General features: G+C 39.2%; 1 protein-coding gene across 3 annotated transcripts in view; it reads left to right on the top strand.

Moving 5' to 3' along the window:
- The window catches only part of LOC133557603 (netrin receptor UNC5D-like), a 586,800-nt gene that overhangs the window by 125,471 nt on the left and 442,813 nt on the right, over nucleotides 1-18,516 (top strand). The window contains exon 1 of one of the 3 annotated variants that reach the window (XM_061908187.1): nucleotides 7,272-7,385. The exons of the other annotated variants lie outside the window; for them this stretch is intronic. The gene's annotated coding sequence lies outside the window, so the exon portion shown is untranslated. Of the gene's footprint in view, nucleotides 1-7,271; nucleotides 7,386-18,516 lie in introns of those variants that run through there. 3 annotated transcript variants of the gene reach the window in all.

The following is an 18,516-nucleotide window of genomic DNA, read 5'->3' as shown; positions in this document are numbered from 1 at the left end:
TCCCTGTTACCTGGTAACCGATACCTGTACTCAACGTTACCAATTCTCCATACATTTGTACATGTTAATAAATATTGTTTTTGATAATAAAATCACATTTTTTGTACAATATAGCTTGTTTATGATAACTGCTGTCTAGTTGTTGTATCTTCTTTTATTATAACATTTGTCATTTTTATAGAATATTAAGTTGCAAGTACAGTTGCAAGTCTAGGGCGTTGTTAGATGTCAGTAGTGTATAGTTTATAGGGTGTTTTTTTATTTGTTGCGCCCTAAAAAGTGTTAATACTATAAATGTTGTACCTATTACGCAACAGGTGTTCGATTGTAACGTTCATCTTCGCTTTAGTTTCAATTAACGAATTTGGAAGTGTTTGAAATCATCATGTAAAATCGCTAATGCTAGTCAGTAGCATGTCACTAGCAAAGCTAATGTATATTAGCCATAATCTAGCGCATTTTACTCTACTTAGTCGGAGTGTTTTTTGTTGGCATTGCAAATCGCAACATCACTCCGAGGTATTTTGGCCCCGTCCGCTCTCAGTGCTGCTGGAGTGATGGCCAAGTGCCGAAGTGCAAAGGTACGTGTAGAAGTGGCCTCCTAGCAGTTCCACCGTGGACATGGCACAGGAGCCAAGCATGCAGTTTTTAAGAAAGTTTTTAGTGCACATAGATTTGATCAAAGTCTCTCTCCAGCAAAACGTGAATTTTCAGTCACATCCGTATCTTCTCTCGACCGCGCACTGTTAAAGACAAAAGATTATTGGATTAACACGTACCACCTGGGAAATCTAATCACCTGTCAGCTGTGTCTCGCAGTCAGTACGTCCCCCGTGCTCGTCCTCAGCACCGTAGACAGAGGCGGTGACCTTTGCTCCGGCAGGCGCGCTGGCCACACCTCCCTCCACAATACGAAATCGGCAATAGGCTCTTGCTTCGATATATCCATCCACAATGGTAATGACTTTTTGGTCGGTACCGTAACGTGGCACCGCTGAATTTAATGTGAATCGGGGCCTGGATTCGAGACCCATTCCTAATCGTACAGCGCTAACAGGCCTCATACATTTTGTGTGAATTTCCCAATCGCACAACCTCAGCAGAAACTTTCTAGGTTATTTTCTTTTTTAATAAGAAAAAATCTAAATCTGATTCATTGCGACTACGACTCGGAAAGAGGCTGTAACCAAATTAGCAATTTCAGAAAACCAGAGGCGTATTCTCATGACATATTCATGAGTCTTTACATTCAGCGCGTTTATTGTTAGTGGGCGTAAAACACAACACGCGTTAATTATTTAGGCAAAAACAGCCGCCTCGGCGCGGCAGATGGGACGGCCTTTATTGTGCGGTTGTGTTTGCATCCACGATTACTGTGCAACATGGTTCGCTAACGCCTTCCTATAAGATCCCGTTCCCGTGCCTTCCAGCTCCAGGTGTTGCATTTTTACACACTTTTTCCAGCCCGGGCTCTGAAGGAAAGAGCGGGTAAGCGCGACGTTTGAGTGAAGGAAGTGTTGCGGCACTAATGGAGTTGGAGGCGCATGTGAAGTTTAAGAGCGATGTCGATATCAAAGTGTTGCGAAGCGGCGGGCGGAAAGGAGAGGAAAAGGCGCTATTTCGCGAGAGGAATTAGATCTCAGGTGTTTGAGTTTTTTTTTTTTTTTTTTAGAAAGTTTTAGCTGTAATTGGAGTGTCAGTAAGCACAGAAAAAGAGAAGAAACACTTTGGAGTCTCTTACATCTTTCCCGTGTGGAGGGCGGGGGCGGAGCTTCACCAGGTAATTACATGTCGCCATCAAAGAGCAGGCGGCGCTTTTAGCTCCTGACGAATGTCCGGCCCGCCTGGTTGCCCGACAAGAGTGTGTGTGTGTGTGTGTGTGTGTGTGTGTGTGTGTGTGTGTGTGTGTGTGTGTGTTTGCAGATTATTTGGCAGCGGCTCTCCTTACAACAAAGGCAATGTTTCAAATTACACTGCATTTCATTTGCTTGATGCATTGTCATGGCGACAGACTTGGACATGTGTTGATGCATGCCTTCCCGCCTTCCATGAGAAGCCAAACCCATTTATGCTTGAAGGGACATGATGAAGATACGCCACGGAACAAGCATAGATGACTTTTAAAGAATACAACTGAGGTATTTTCCGGATTATAAAGCACACTGGTATATAATGCAACATTTTAGAAGGGGGGGAACATTTTTTTGTCCATATATTAGCCGCACCGGACTAAAAACCACAGATGTACACGTTGTGAAAATAGTTATTTACACTGAAATATTTTCTAAATGTTTATGTACCAATTGTTTCTAAACAGGGCAGTAAAACGGCGGATCAAACAAAACAGACGCTAGCTCTCCAATCAGCTAAAGTTTTCCATCAGTAAATTCAAATTCAAACACTCAATAACTTCACGGTGGCGTTTTGGTGCATTTACAAAGCTGAAACAAAACAAAAAAAAAAATCAGTTAATAACACAGACACAGACACTCGTGAACGTGTCAGCATATTAGCTGATTCTAACGACACTAGCCTCATGACATCACGATAGCTCATATATATATATATGCATGAAAACCCTTGGGACCGCGTGGCGCAGTGGAGGAGTGGCCGTGCGCAACCCAAGGGTCCCTGGTTCAAGCCCCACCTAGCACCAACCTCGTCAAGTATGTTGTGTCCTGAGCAAGACACTTCACCCTTGCTCCTGATGGGTGCTGGTTAGCGCCTTGCATGGCAGCTCCCTCCATCAGTGTGTGTGTGTGTGTGAATGGGTGAATGTGGAAGTAGTGTCAAAGCGCTTTGAGTACCTTGAAGGTAGAAAAGCGCTATACAAGTACAACCCATTTATCATTTACAGACATAACACACATTACATGTCTGCTTGTTTTTTTTTTTTTTTTTTTTTTAACTATTTGCATTATGGCTGCCAGTGAAGAAAAATCCACAAATTAGTTGCAACTTTTTTTAAGCCGCAGGGTTCAAAGCACAGGGGGGAAAAAAGTAGTGGTTAATAGTCCTAAATTTACAGTAATTTGATTTAAAGATGTATGATTCTACAAATTAAAATGTTCCAACAGGGTTTTTTTCTTATACCATTACTGATCACGTGTATTAACTGTAAATGTTTTAATATGTTCATTAGGGGTGTAAATCTTTGGGTAACTATAGCGATTTTATTCGATTCCTGGGATGACGATTCCCTTCAGAATTGATTTCTCGTATCAACACAATTCTTGATTCAAACTGATTTTCGCAATGTTTTATTCAGTATAATGATTATAATGAAATAAACAGCATCACGAAAATTTGCCCATAACATTTTTAGTCACAGTGGAACTTCGATTTACGAACACCTCTACCTGCAAACTGTTCGCTTTATGAACCTTTAGAATAGTGGTTGTCAACCTTTTTTCAGTGATGTACCCTCTGTGAAAAAATGTTTGATTCAAAAACCTACTTTTCAGGGCAAAGCATTTTTGGTTGGAAAAAAAGAGATAAAGAAATAAAATACAGCACTATGTCATCAGTTTGTGATTTATTAAATTGTATAACAGTGCAAAATAATGCTAATTTGTAGTGGTCTTTCTTGAAATATTTGGAAAAAATTTATAAAAATAACTAAAAACTTGTTGAAAAATAAACAAGTGATTCAATTATAAATAAAGATTATTACACATAAAAGTAATCATCATCTTAAAGTGCCCTCTTTGGGGATTGTAATAGTGATCCATCTGGATTCATAAACTTAATTCTAAACTTTTCTTCACAAAAAAATAAATCTTTAACATCAATATTTGTGGAACATGTCCACAAAAAATCTAGATGTCAACACTGAATATTGCATTGTTGCATTTCTTTTCACGGTTTATGAACTTACACTCATATGTTGTTGAAGTATTATTCAATAAATATATTTATAAAAGATTTTTTAATTGTTGCTATTTTTAGAATATTAAAAAAAAATCCCACGTACTCCTTGGCACACCTTCAAGTACCCCCAGGGGTAAGTGTACCCCCATTTGAGAATCGCTGCTTTAGAAAACATGTTACAGGTTGAATGGCTCCTTATGGTTGCATGGAAATGGCATAAAACATATTTTAAAAAATTGATTCTTATTAATAAAAGAAAACGTGTGTGTGTGTGTGTGTGTGTATATATATATATATGTATATATATATATATATATATATATATATATATATATATATATATATATATATATATATACACACATACAATTGTTTGGGCAAAACAAAGTCAATAGTGCACGATAACTAAAAAGCGAAAACTTTTTTTATCTTTCTAAAGTACTTTTTTCATGTGCTTAGTGATTAGCATGCCTGTTCCTGGCTTGCTTTTACCGTATGTGTTCAGCCTCGTCCTCCAGTGATAATGTTACATAATGATATATGCATTTTATATGCATTTATAATTCACTTAAGGGAGCGGCTCCACACTGCGGATGATCGTTTTGATCACAAATGAATAAAGTATGAGCCAAAGGTGATCAGCGTTGAAAGGCATTATTTGGCAGTTGCTGATTTACATACTTTCTCACGGGAATCATCATCCCAGGTTACAAATACAGACGTGGAAAAAAAGAAGTTGTCGCCCTTTTGTGAAAGGAAGACAAAGTAGAAAGTGCCAAAGCATGAACATTCAGGAAAGCTTCTGGGAGACAAATATGGAGCGTTTTGTCAAATTGCATTAAAAGCAAAAATAAAGCATTCAGACAAAAGAACAGCATATTTACCAAAAACGTGGAGGAGGCTCCCTTTGTGTACTAAGGCTGAGACTGGGTGTTTAATCCGTGCACGGTACAAAGAAATCTCAAGACTCTGTCAAGAGTATAGACTGTTTTATTTATTGAGCAATCAAAGGTCAAGTCCACTGGACGATTTAACTTGATTTATTAAAGGGGTCCTCTTTTGCAAAGTCAACTATTGGTGCATTTGGGGTCCCCATCAGTCCTGAAAGTTTTAAATCAACCATTGAGGCATGGCGGCGATATTTATCAAACAATCTTGCCTTCTTTAATGAATTCAAACGAGCCGTTTGGAATTTTAGACTTTATGTACGTCAGTTGCCGAAGTTACGTGGGAGAATAAGTCCATATATGGTATGCATTTAACCAAAGAGCTTTGCACGAGTCCGACGCTGTAGTCAATCAGTTCCTTCTTTTTCTCTATCCTTTTGTTGTGGGGCAGATCAGCTCGTACATGCACATGCAGCCATACTTTTATCTGTCAGTAGACTCCACATGGAAGCGCTAAATCTACGACATGGCTGACGGGGAGGAGACGCATTTCAAAGTGGAGGCACGTAAATCAGATGGCCCACAATACCAGACAGTCAGAAAGCGGCTTAAAAATGGTCTGTAAAACATAATATACCGTACTTCCTTGAATAGCCGCCGGGTATGTAATATGCATCTGCCTTGAATTACTGCCGGGTAAAACTCGCTCACCAAATTAATAAGCGCATGCTTACTTTTACCGCCGAGTGATGCTTCCCCTGCTGTTATTTTCTAAATGCCGGAGTATTTTTTTGTCTTTACTGTGTGTAAACCAGGGGTCTTATTTCACAGCCATAATGATCACACTAATGGTTGTGATATAAAACAATTTTAACACTCTTACTAATATGCGCCACACTCTGTGAACCCACACCAAATAAGAATAATAAACATTTCTGGAGAGTGTTGGCTCTGTGGCACATTATAAACGCAGCATAGGGATTACCCATAATGCCGTGCATCCGTGACTCTCGGATATATTATAAAATTATTAGCGCCTGCTTACTTTTACCGCATGCTTTGAATAAGCGCAGGAGTAAGAAGAGGTTTTAAATTAGTACCCTGGCGGCTATTCAAGGAAATACGGTATGCGCAATTTTGACCAAAAAACATGACGTTACATTACAAGTGTTTTAAGTGTAGAAAAAAATCATAACGTGATCCCTTTTAAAGGCCTACTAAAACCCACTACTACCCACCACGCAGTCTAATAGTTTGTATATCAATGATGAAATATTAACATTGCAACACATGCCAATACGGCCTTTTTAGTTTACTAAATTACAATTTTAAATTTCCCAGGAGTTTCGTCTTCGAAACGTCGTGTAATGATGACGTGTACGCAAGACGTCAAAGGTTTTTAGGAAGTATGAGCGCTGCGCACACACACAGCTAAAAGTTGTCTGCTTTAACGGCATAATTATACAGTTTTTTGGACATCTGTGTTGCTGAACCTTTTGCAATTTGTTCAATTAATATTGTAGAAGTCACAGTAGAAAGATGGAGTTGGGAAGCTTTAGCCTTTAGCCACACAAACACACGGTGATTCCTTGTTTAAAATTCCTGGAGGTGAAACTTTCCTTTGGATCAGAGCGCGGTCAAGAGAACATGTCAACCAGCAGGTTTCGGTGAGAAAATTGTGGTTAAAAAGTCAGTTCTTACTGGAGAAAAGCTGAGCTTGTGCCGTCCATAGCTGCCGTCGACTCCCCTGAGACACTGCGCGTCAACACACCCGTGGAGACACCCTTCCGACTATCAGGTACTATTAAACTCACTAAAACACTAACAACACAATAGAAAGATAAGGGATTTCCCAGAATTAACCTAGTAAATGTGTAAAAACATCGGAATCCGTCCCAATGCAATCGCGTTTTTTTTTTGTTTTTTTTTGTTTTTTTAGTCCGTCGCTATCAATACCATCAAACACGAATCTTTCATCTTCGCTCAAATTAATGGGGAAATTGTCGTTTTCTCGGTTCGAATAGCACTTTTTGTTGGAGGCTCCCATTAAAAACGATGTGAATATGTGAGGAGCCATCACACGGGTGACGTCATCGTCTGCTACTTCCGGTAGAGGCAGGGCTTTTCTCCAGTTGCGAACTTTATCGTGGATGTTCTCTACTAAATCCTTTCAGCAAAAATGTGGCAATATCGCGAAATGATCAAGTATGACACATAGAATGGACCTGCTATCCCCGTTTAAATAAGAAAATCTCATTTCAGTAGGCCTTTAAAATAGGTCACAGGTTCATGTTATAGCGTTGGTCTCACTCTTGCAAATGCATCTGCCAGTCAAGAATGAACCCCGAAAGAGAAGTCTTCATCCTCTTTATTGGACAAGGCCAGACAGGTTCCGTGATGATTGGGGCAATTTCTGGGACAGGGGTGACGCAGCTGCAGAGGATGAGTTGCTTTGTGATTTTCAAGGTTTGTTTTGGACCTGAGGATGTGTTGCTAAAATATTTCTGTCTTTGACGCCTTTCATACTCATTACTTCCATGAGACATAGGTGAACTTTATTATTGCACTAATCGTCAACATTAACACGAAGGACTAAACACAATCCAAAAAGCAGCTTCCAGGATCAAGGTATGCTTGCAACTTAAGGGAGTCTTAAGATTTTGTTTTACATTTCTAACACTTCCTTGTGGTTTACATAACATGTAAAATGGTGGTTCTTAGTCAAAAGTTAGCATGGATTATGTTTCAGACCAGGAGTGTGAAACTTGTTTTCTTTGAATGCCACATGGCAATTATAGCTGCTCTCAGAGGGCCGCTTGTAACTGAATAACATTTGAATATATTTAAATAAGGACTCGTCTTGTTATATTAATACACAAGTGCTTTTGTGTTTTTATTAAATATTTTTTACATACACTGTAGAAAAGAAAAAAACTGTAGCGTTTGCAGTAAAACAACTGGCGCCTCCTTTAACCAAAAATTTACTTTTGGGGGGGGGAGGTTTGACAGCATCCAAGTATTTTACGGTAAGATTCCATTGTTTTACCACACAATCTATTGTCATCGAAATAGTGCAGTGGTTCTCAACCTTTTTTCAGTGATGTACTCCCTGTGAACATTTTTTTTAAATTGAAGTACGCCCTAATCAAAGCAAAGCATTTTTGGTTGGAAAAAAAGAGATAAAGAAGTAAAATACAGCACTGTCATCATTTTCTGATTTATTAAATTGTATAATAGTGCACAATATTGCTCATTTGTAGTGGTCTTTCTTGAACTATTTGGAAAAAAAGATTTACAAATAACTAAAAACTTGTTGAAAAATAAACAAGTGATTCAATTATAAATAAAGATTTGTACACATAGAAGTAATCATCTTAAAGTGCCCTCTTTGAGGATTGGAATAGAGATCCATCTGGATTCATGAAGTTAATTCTAAAAATGTCTTAACAAAAAAAAAAAATCTTTAACATCAATATTTATTGAACATGTCCGCACAAAAAAATCTAGCTGTCAACACTGAATATTGCATTGTTGCATTTCTCTTCACAGTTTATGAACTTACATTCATATTTTGTGAAAGTATTATTCAATAAATATATTTATAAAGGATTTTTGATTTGTTGCTATTTTTAGAATATGTTTTTAAAAATCTCACATACCCCTTTGCATAGCTTCAAGTACCCCCAGGGGTACGCGTACCCCCGTTTGAGAACCACTTTAGTGTACAATTTGATGCTTTCTGACTGTACCATTTTATTTCAATGCCTTCACTTCTATGTCTTTTCCCTGTCAGCAATGTTGTCATTTTTAGTGCTTCTGTATAGTCTACTGACAGATGTACCTTAATTTCCGGGCTACAGAGTGCACCGGTATTTAGACCACACCCGCCAAATTTTAGAAGAACTAAATGTCTTTACGTATATTAGCCGCACTGGACCATAAGCCGTAGATTTATACAGTATGAAAGATTTTGCACGTTTATTTACATACCGTATTTCCTTGATTTGCCGCCGGGGCGCTAATTTAAAACCTCTTGTCACTTCTGCGCTTACCAAAGGCATGCGGTAAAATTAAGCACGCACTAATTATTTTAAAACCTATTCTCATGCAGTAAAAATTTGAGTGTGATGTAAGCTTGGACCTTAAATCATACTGAATAGCTCTTAATCTTCTTCCTTTTATGTGATTTCAAATTACCGGTATTGAAATCAGCCTACTCCATTTTGAAAATGATGCCAGCGCCCCCCGGGACCCCAAAAGGGAATAAGCGGTAGAAAATGGATGGATGGATGACAGGGGAAGTGTCACTCGTGACGTCACAAGTTTGACCAGGCGGTAATACTAAGCATGCGCTAATTATTTTGAGAAGCGAGTTTGACCCGGCAGTAATTCAAGGCAGGCGCATACCATATGCCCTGCGGCAATTCAAGGAAATACGGTACCTTAATTGTTTCCAAACGGCAGTAAAACGGCTGTTTTAACAAAACAGAAGTCATCACCATGGACCCACTAGCTGCGAAAGCTAGCTCTAAACAGAGGTCCCTAAACATTTTTGACTCAGGGGCCGCATTGAGTTAAAACAATTTGGCCGGGGGCGGGGCTGTGTGTGTGTGTGTGTGTGTGTGTGTGTGTGTATATGTATATATGTATATATATATATATATATATATATATATATATATATATATATATATATGTATATGTATATATATATATATATGTATATATGTATATGTATATATATATATATATGTATGTATATGTATATATATATATATATATATATGTATGTATATGTATATATATATATGTATATATATATGTATGTATATGTATATGTATATGTATATATATGTATGTATATGTATATGTATATGTATATGTATATATATGTATATGTATATGTATATATATATATGTGTATATGTATATATATATATGTGTATATATATATATGTGTATATGTATATATATATATATATATATATACATATATACATATACATATATATATATACATATATATATACATATACATATATATATATATACATATATATACATATATATATATATATATATATACGTATATATACATACATACATACATACATACATACATACTTGCATTTCTACCATATATGGATGATATCCGCTGACGTCAAATGTTGGGAAAAACGACACATGTCTGGCTGAATCTAAAACTGCTCATTTAGAGAAAGCACGAAGGAAAACAAGATTCAAATGCCGGAAAAACAAAAACAACATTTTTTTTTATATGTATTCATTTATTTATTTATTTTTTTATTTGTGGCGGCCGTAATTCTTTCGTGGCGGGCCGCCACAAATAAATGACTGTGTGGGAAACCCTGGCTGTAATGATTAAAAAAAAAAAAGCTTTTGGAAATGAGCGAGCTTACCTGACAGAATGCCATTTTCGGTCAGCCACATCCTGGGATGGTCACATGACAAACACTTGGAGATGCTACGCCTCTTAGGAACTTGATGAGTTGAAGCACAAAGCTATATAAGACACATTTGAACCCTTTTAAAGTATTATGGCTTTTTATGGGTTAAAAGCAACCTCGCATGTCTTTGGTTTTAGTGGCCTTGGGAAGGCGGGGGCCAGGGGGGTACACTGTTTTTATTCATCACGGCGTGGAAACGCATCCTCGTGCACGCTCCTCCGGGGCTACTTGAATAGAAAGCTCTTCATGGCGTTGTTGTGTGATGGCAGACATCAGCCCCGAAATGCAGACGCGATTATCCCGTTACTGATGGTGATGACAGTGCTTGTGTTAATGAGCGCTGCTTTGTTCCACTATTCGGTGCATTTGGACCAAAAGAACCAGGAATAATTGGCAGTAAAAAAAAAACAGAAACGACCCTTTTGATGTAAATCAAGTCCCATGTGTACCGTAGATTCTGGACTATAAGTAACTACTTTGTACCCTGTGGCACAAATAGTTTGAATAAAGCACAAGCATAGACACTGGAGAGCATACTTGCCAACCTTGAGACCTCCGATTTCGGGGGGTGGGGGTCGGGGGTGGGGCAGAGGCGTTGTTGGGGCGGGGGGCGTGGTTAAGAGGGGTGGCGTATAATTAGAGTATTTCGTATATATTTCATATATATATATATATATATATATATATATATGTGTATGTAAATATATACATATATATGTATGAAATACTTGACTTTAAGCGAAATCTAGCTATATATATTTATTTTGTAAATAGAATAAATAGTTTAATTTCCGACGACACCTATCAACTACACAGTTATAAAAACACAGTTGTTCTACTAACTATACTGTGCTTGCTGGTTACTAAAAAAACAACAACAACACTTACCTTTCACTATTTGAGTAACCTTTGTTCTGCCATTTGCGTATTGGCGAGCGAACTCCGAATCCGGGAACATCCTTCACGGATTTGTTGTAGACATCCGCAAATGTGAACGGGATGTTGCTTCCAGCTATCAGCATAGCCATCTTTGGCTCAGCGTAAGATACACCATTGGGTCTCCATTTTGCGAGGTGGGCCATGATACTGGGTTGTGAACGATGCTGCACTGCGGATGCTTTGTGCTAAGCTGACTGACCGTTCATGGCTGAGAATATCCGTTCACCGTGTTCAATGGAGAAGTCTGTTCTACAAAATTTACAGGCAACATACCACTTCCCCTTCGAACTCTCCTGGATAAACTGAAATTCTTGTTTCCAATCGTTCTGGAACTTGCAAGCGTATTTCTTCATTTTGCTCGTCGACAGTGTAATATATTAGGTTGGAGTCAATAACCAGGCGACGTGATGAAGTTGCGTCTCTTTACTGTGGGCTTCAGAACAGACAATATATTCTATGTACGGTAGATGGCAGTATTGTCTTGTTTAAGAAGGTCACAACATTGAGTCAGGTTCTCATGGAGCTGGAGTGGGCGTGGCCTCCAGCTCCGTCTGAACTTCGGGAGATTTTCGGGAGAAAATTTGTCCCGGGAGGTTTTCGGGAGAGGCGCTAAACTTCGGGAGTCTCCCGGAAAATCCGGGAGGGTTGGCAAGTATGCTGGAAAGTGTTACTGTTTGTGCTATGGCGCCATCTTTTGTACAAGTGCGCTGACTGCAGGTACTACAGTATTTCCTTCTGTTTAGTGCTATAAACCGGAAGTACAAGTGCTGTTCCGTTTTATAGTTATAGCGGTTCCAGTCGTACGCATTCATCACTCCAAGCAACGTTTTTAAGTTTTACAATATTACTAAATCAATTCATACTTAATAAACCGTCCTATGTGTGATGTATGTGGGAGTGTTTTCATGCATATTTTTACGCACATTACATCAAAATGTAATGAAGCTAGCGCCGTTAGCATTGATTCAGTACCAAGTACTTAGAGGCAGTATTTGTCATACCAATACTCAGGATAATCAAGTTTTTACATTTTTGATCAAAACTATAATCTGACATAACACAATTTCAATTGTTACAGAATTATTAATTATGAAATTGTTCCCTTTTATTACACACAAATTGTATAATGAAGTCGGTACTGCAACACATTTAAAAGCAAAAACTGCAATTGGCACTTATTTCCCGAGTTTTTTAGACTACAAACGACAAAAATCGATAGTGTGATAGTAAAAAATATTGCTCTAATTACTGTAGTATCCACCATACACTAATAGATGGGTCTCAAACTAGTTTTCATCGAGGGCCGCTTGCAACAGTAAATAATTAATGAATTTGATTATTTTATGTACGGTGTAAAAAAAAGTTGTCGATTTTACCACTTTTACGGAGAAAAGTGGCAGCTTAGTTGCCAGACTTTTACTGTAAAATAGATGGTGTTTTTTTTAATTATATATATTTTTTTACAACATATTACTGTATATAGAAAACCGTACCACTGTTTAATTTTATTTTGGCAACTCAACTGCCAGTTTTTTTACCATGATAAAATGTGGTACTGTTATTCAATTTACAGTAAAAACCCGTAAAATCATCAACCGTTGATTTTACAGTAAAAACAAAAAAAAAAAACCTGACAGCTCAGTCAACAGAATTATACCGTATGTTGTAAAAACCTCCCTAAATTTTTACAGTGGAAATCTATTGGTCATTTTTATGGTGTACAATTAAATGGATAACTTCGAAATCATAAGTTAAGCAGGTATTTAAGTATTTATTGGAATTGTGACCCCAAAAATTTGGATTATATAATATTTTTTGCGATATTAGACACTATTTGTCGTGTAAAAATGGGAAAAAAAAAATACTTTTAGTAAAAAATATTAAGTATAGAAAGAAAATATATTGACATATATTACTTCCAGGCTTTTGCGGGCCGTATAAAATGAAGTGGTGGGCCAGATCTAGCCCACGGGCCTTGAGTTTAACATATGTGCACTAATACTATACCATACTATACTATACTATATCCCTCCGCCCACCCCGGTTTACATTTATGTTTACAAGACAGCTCTAGCTTAGCGGATAGCTGTTTTTTTTGTTGTTGTTGATTAACCCCCGGTGAGGAGTGTACTATGTTTAGCTATTCCTTGTCCTCCAGTGATAATGCTACTTGTAAGAACTGAAGCCCTGTTTATTTGTCGCTACGGAAGCGAGGATTAGTGATTAATAAGCTGCAATGTAGATGGACATTAGCCGCCAGGGAAGACGTCTCTTTGTTTGCTTGCAGCTGCCAAATTTGTGGCTTACAGCTGCAATGTGTCATCAGCATGCTTTATCACGACATGACGATGGTATTAAAAGCTCTATCGTCGGCCAAATTAGAATAATTCCTATTGTGTGTCGTCTATATCACGCAACGCAACTGTAAGGGCAGGACACATTAAAAATACCACAAATATCACAAATCTGCCGCCAGACCCCCTTTGAATGTGCCGGAGTGTCTGCACATTTTACCGGCGATGCTAAGGCAGACATGGCATAGAGATGTATGGATAACCTGCAGATGCATTTCCAACATTAAAGTCAACTAAATCACAAATGGTGAGTTTTGTTGATGTTGTTGACTCATGTGCTAATCAGACAAATTTGGTCGCGGCATGACTGCCAGCTAATCAACGCTAACATGCTAGTTAGGCTAGCTGTATGTACATTTGAAACTATATTTACATCCAGCGTTTCCCTCCACCCACATTTAATGCCAAACAAACACTTACCAATCGATGGATTGAAGTTGATTTATTGTCACAAGATGCGAAACTTCCGATCGTTGGTCTGCACATTTTACCGGCGATGCTAAGGCTTCTTCAATTTTGTTTTCGCTATCTGCCTCCGTACTCCAACCATCCGTTTCAATACATGCGTAATCTGTTGAATCGCTTAAGCCGCTGAAATCCAAGTCTGAATCCGTGCTAATGTCGCTATATCTTGCTGTGCTATCCGTATTGACGTCACTGGAAAATGGACGATCACTTCACAGATAGCGAAAATCAGGCACTTTAAAGCTTTTTTTAGGGATATTCCGGGATGGGTAAAATTTTGAAAAAAACTTAAAACTAATAAAAATCAGTTCCCAGTGGCTTATTTTATTTTTTGAACCCTTCTGAAATTGGGATAATGTCCCCCTTTTAAAATGAGCATATATGAATGCAGTACGAACAAGAATATTTTATTGTAGACACATAGAATCATCATACTGCTGCGATTATATGTATCAAGTGTTCATTCAAGGCTACGGCAAAATATGGAGATATACATCGTGTATCGTGACATGGCTAAAAATATCGAGATATATCGCTAATTACTAGTGAGTGCCGCTACGGACCACAGCTGAGAAACAGATATTGTTTTTGGCGGCCCAAAAATATATAAAAATAACATGATCAATTCAATATGAATGAAATCAGACATTGTTCAGCATTTTTCATTTATATATATGAAAAAACATGTTCTGTTTCCTAAACTGGCTCATGATTGCACATTGTTTGACTTCTTTGCACAGTCCATTCCATAATTTGACTCCACAGATTATTTTGAAAGGCTGTTGGAGTTGTGCGTGCCAATAAATGACGACCGAGTGTTTTATTAGTTTGTTTTTGACCTTACATCCTTCCACAATGTTTTTATTGCGACATCAATCAAAATGCTCCAACTTATTTGAATGAGTTACGACTCCTCCGACAGGAAGTGGGTCCGCTGACTGACATCGTATTGATCGACGTGTTTTATTTTTTTTTTTGCAAAGCTTTTTTTTTTTGTAGGAGTCATTCGATGCTCGCTTGCAACACTCGACCACCACGGGCCTGAAAACAGCACAATCACGTCTTTCTATATTTGACCAGCCGCTAACCGCCACCGGCTCCATTGGCAACGGCCGTTGCAAGAGTGGCGTCAAGGGTAATCAAGCGCTCTATTTTCTTACTCCCATCAGCCAGGGAAAGTGGGCCGCCGTCCCCTCCGAACACACACACACACACACACACACACACACACAGAGGCACCTTTGCAATTATTTGCTGCATTACGTTGGGTCAGTTTCGCTATCAAAGCTCGATGAGACGTTCGAGCCGTTAAGTGAAGCAGCAAGCGTTGATCTGGAAAAGACAAAATGGACAAAAAAAGCGATATAGAACTTAAAAAAAAATAAATAAAAAAAAAAAGTACAGTTTGCGCGTATCCAATCCCCACCCGACTCCGCAAGGACTTAGACAAGTCTTTTAAAAAAACCCGAAGAAGAGCGGACCGTAGTGTTCTCACCGCCTGTCGCTACTCTCGTCTTCTTTCCATGTGATCCGCTTGCTTTTATTGTCCCGCTCAAAGCTCCCAACGCGTCCCTGAAGGCATCCATCGCTGTCCCGCTGAAGAGGAGTGTGTTTAATAATTAAATAAAGAGAAGGGGGGGAAAGAAGAAGCCTTCATGTTTTATAAATGGCGCACTGGTTTGCTCTTGGTTGCAGTGCTTCTGTCTTGTTAACATGTGAGCGCGGCGGGTGATCAGCGCTTACAACAAACAAAGAACGCACAAAGTGTGCGCTTTGTGCATTCGCAGCCCCTCGCTGAACTTTTTTTTTGTCTTGTTGTCCTGTCAGAACCTGCGTTATCGGCCTATGATCAGTCCCTCCAGGAATCCGCGACCTCGCCAAATCACACACACACACAACCAGGGCGCCAACTTTCCGATGTATTTCACACAGTATATCCCGCCCTCACGTATTTTTGCTACGTCATAACTAGGGTTGGGTATCGTTTGAATTCGAACGATTCTGATTCTTTGTTTCGATTCTGATGCCTGACGATTCTCGATTCCGGGATCAATGTGTTTGCTAGGTAGTCCTTGGAAGATGGTATGTATTTTGGGTTGAGAGTTTTCACCATATCCCTGCAAACATAAACAAACATGTAATGTTACTGTTACTGTTTAGCCCAGTATCAATTAGCTTAGCTCTAACATTATTGCTTAACTCACCTAAATGTTGGCGATTCCACCTCTGAAAAGGGATTCAGTCTTTTGACTGTGTGACAGTGTGTGCAGTAGAGATGCGCGGTTCGCGGTCTTATCCGCGGAGTCCACAGATCGGGCGGGTGACATGACGAAAAAACTGATTTTAATTAGATTCGGGCGGGTGGCGGTTGAACCATCCGGAAATATTTGATATACATGATTCTGGGATCGGTATTCTTTGCCATTCAAAGAGCCATTTAAGACCCGTGTCACAAAGCGAAGAAGACAATAGGAGACGCTAATATTCTCTAGAATGACTGCCGGCAGATAATGGGTATCAGGGCGTGCTATGAAGCCATTGACTTTGTTGACTTCTACAACATATGCGATCCGCTTGTCAGTCCAGCAACATGTTGTGTGTGGCTTCCGCAGCAACACGCACACGACTGCAAGGCATACTGGGTGACACAGAGTACACTGATGGTTGTGATATAAACAATTTTAACACTCCTAGTAATATGCGCTACGCTGTGAAGCCACATCAAACAAGATTGACAAACACATCTCGGGAGAACATCCTCACAGTAACACAACATAAACGCAACACAACAAATACCCAGAATCCTTTGTATCCATGACATTTCCTGACTATTTTATACACCCTGCTAGCAGCAAACCCTGACACCCCCCCGTGTGTCGGTAAGGTGGGCGGGGTTGGGGGCGCGGGGGTGTAAAATACATTCTGAATATATCACGGATACAAAGGATCCTGTGTATTTGTTGTGTTGCGTTTATGTTGTGTTACTGTGAGGATGTTCTCGCGAAATGTGTTTGTCAATCTTGTTTGGTGTGGCTTCACAGCGTGGCGCATATTAGTAAGTGTTAAAGTTGTTTATATCACAACCATCAGTGTACTCTGTATCACCCAGTATGCCTTTTAATCTTGTACGTGTGATTGCGGAAGCTGCACACAACCTGTTGCTGGACTAACAATCGGTTTGAACATGTTGTTGAAAGTGTCAAAGTTGCTGGACTAACAATCGGTTTGAACATGTTGTTGAAGGTGTCAAAGACAACGGCTTCACAGCACTCCCAAAAGTAATTATTCCACTGTGGAAGTCTCTTCCTAGCAGGTTTCGCTGATCACACACGTTCGATGGAGTCTGGCGTTCAGAGTTGAACAAGGTTTTATTCACCATCAATGATTACAATGTTCGACTTTTCAGTGCGTGTCCTTCCTCTCCAAACTCTCCAAGCCCTCTTCCTCCTGCTTTTCCCAACAGCTGTTAAAGACAAAAGGTGATTAGACAACTCGTACCACCTGGGATATCAAATCACCTCTTCAGCTATGTCTCGCCATGGACAGAGGCGGTGACCTCTGCTTCTGCAGGCAGCGGGGGCCACACCTCCCTCCACAGCCACATTTTACTGATTAGCCAAATGCATTTGTAAAGTTCCGCAGCAATATTTCCGTCGGGAGTCGGGACAGATTGTTGGCATTACCTTGCTAAAATGTCTAGTTTGACCAGACGGACAGCCATCAAAATAATTATATATAATAATATATATTGCATAGGCCTACTTTGATGGCAAGCCTAGGCCAACAGTAAAATTACCGCCACATTTCGTTCAGCATAGCTCCATGTTGCACTGCATTGTCTTCCATGTACGCACATCACCATCTTTCAGTGCAGAGTGCAATTCTATGAGCCGACCCAAGTTACGCATAAATCACATAGCTTACTACCATGTCAATACACAAAGCAGAAAATCATTACATGTAATGTATTATACTGTACCAAGCAAATTCCACCACATAAGTACCAGATGCACATACAGTACCAGAAACCGCAATTGGCCGTGCTAATGTTGGAAACCATTTCCTCAGTGTATCAGCATATTGAGAAGTAAATAGGCACTGACACAACACATATCCACATAGGTCTTATACGTCAAAAAGATGTGTTGCCCTGTTAGTTGGAAGACACATGGACATACAGGCTAACGGGCATATATTTCCCCCGTTAGCCTGTATGTATGTCAATGTGTCATTGCATGTAAAGCATTCATTGCACGAACATACGAGTGTCACGCGTTCGGCGCACTTGTTGCGCGGAGTTGCCACATCGTGGATGCACAACGACCAGTCAGCAGGAGTGCAGGTAAGAAACTGATTTTAATGTAATTAAACAAAAGAACACTGACACAAAAGTGGAAAAATAAAGCGCGTCCCTACGCACGGAAGCTAACGCTAAACTTAGCAGGATACAAAAAGGGTCTAAAACGGTGACGTGCCGAACGCACGCGAAGCTAAGACGGAACTTAGCACAACTAAAGCAGAGGATACATACGT

The sequence above is a fragment of the Nerophis ophidion genome, linkage group LG08 (assembly GCF_033978795.1).
Source record: "Nerophis ophidion isolate RoL-2023_Sa linkage group LG08, RoL_Noph_v1.0, whole genome shotgun sequence".
Taxonomy (NCBI): Eukaryota; Metazoa; Chordata; class Actinopteri; order Syngnathiformes; family Syngnathidae; genus Nerophis; species Nerophis ophidion.
The sequence above is the reverse complement of the archived record's forward strand: the minus strand, read 5'-3'. Positions and strand labels throughout refer to the sequence as shown.